The sequence below is a fragment of the Ixodes scapularis genome, unplaced genomic scaffold (genome assembly GCF_016920785.2).
Source record: "Ixodes scapularis isolate PalLabHiFi unplaced genomic scaffold, ASM1692078v2 PGA_scaffold2__306_contigs__length_199485367, whole genome shotgun sequence".
NCBI classification, from domain to species: domain Eukaryota; kingdom Metazoa; phylum Arthropoda; class Arachnida; order Ixodida; family Ixodidae; genus Ixodes; species Ixodes scapularis.
The window spans coordinates 68,338,581-68,340,373 of NW_024609857.1; positions in this window are offsets into that span (position 1 = coordinate 68,338,581).

The window sequence follows — 1,793 nt, forward strand, 5'->3', positions numbered from 1 at the left end:
TGTGGTTCCTATAGTAACCTGAAATCAACATAAAAAATTCATTGTACCTCCCGACCCATACCACAAAAGGTAGGCATTGAAATTATTAATGAAGGAATAAAATACATTGCAATTCTTTTTATTGTGCCGTCAATTTTCTAAGCAGCGAGAAAAACAAATTACATGTTTTTTTAGAAATTGTGTAATGACGCGGTAAACCTACGTTTTCAAAGCTTTGACGTAAAAGAATAACGGGCATACATATTTCCCTTTATGGGTAAGAATTCTGCTACGGATTTATTTTGTGAAAGTAAAAATTATATTGCTGTTGACCAAGGCGATAATTGTGAAAACCCCCAAGATGAATTTTTTACATTACTTCCACTTCTCTCAATATATTGTAAAAAGAGTAGGTGTACCAACGTCCAGCTCGTTTTTGGTTTTTATGTCAGAACTGGTCCATGCTTTTCCTGCCGAAACTAGCCCAGGGTTATTACGTCGAAACTTGCCACTTAGACGCTACACCTTTCTTGCAATATCTAGCCGCATATATTAAACAAAGGCGTTCAGTTTTTTTATGAAATATTATTAGTGGGGTAACTTTAAATTTAGAAATGACTGACGTATGTATTACTTAATGAAAGATTAGCTCAAAAAGGAACAAAAATAAAGGTTTCATTTTCATTTCGACAGCAGGAGGTAAAAGTACAAACACGCGAATTCCCTTAACGCAACTAAACTCTTAAAGCGCATTCTTACAATTGATAATAGCACATATATAACACATATATAATGTGTTATACAATTGTGTTATATAATCTAACACATATATAATTGGTAATAGCACATATATAACTATATAACACACCTTATTTTAATGACAAGCTGACCTGGGAATAGGAAAAACACTTGCCCCGCTCCTGTGCTACAGGTCAGCATTGAACCAGCTCACTTGCACTCTCGCTTCAGCTTATTTTAAGCTGAGATATTAGAATAACCAAGTCCACCATATATATGGACGTATTCTCGAAGAGCTCCATGCAAAATCGAGATGCGTTTCAATAACTGCACAAAGGCATTCAGGAAATGTTGAGGTGTACCGCATTCTTTTTACTTTTAGAGCAGGGTGAAGAATAAAATATTTATACACCAACTCGACTCTGACCTCACATCACTGCGGTGGCGCTGCTGTCGACACTGCGCATGCGCAGACACTTCACCTGGTGGTAATCCGATTTATGCGTACGTGCAGTGCCCACCAGGTGTTGGGAAACGCGGGCATGTTTGTAAACAGTGTGTTGGTGTATAGATGAGTGAAGATTTAATTCGGGCTGCGCACGAGAAAAAGCGGCCCTCTTTAAAGCAGTTCCAAGTGTTAAACTTTGTTTTTACCTCCTACTTCGTTTTTTAATTATGTTGTATTCAATTGGAAGCACTTCTTAAATAGAAGACAACGTCTTTTTCTTACAAAGCTCGCCATCTGCTTTTATGATATCCCTAGACTTGTAATTTTAGGATACAATTCAATTTTCCCTGCAGTGCCACAAACCCAACATGGCGAGCGTACAAGTAAACTTAAAGCAAAAATGGGAAAAAGATCGTCTGGTGTGTTTAGGAGCTTGGCGACTCTGAGAGTGATCATAGAGATTATAGTAAACAATGGCAAAATACTCCTATAAGAAAGTCCCTTTGGCACTGCTGGCACTTGAGGACAGATATCATAGAAAAACCTGTGGTAAATGTAAACTAACAAATAAAGTGCGCAAACCCAGTTAAGCTGTGTCGGGTAGGTGCAACCAGGAAGATCTTGCCCG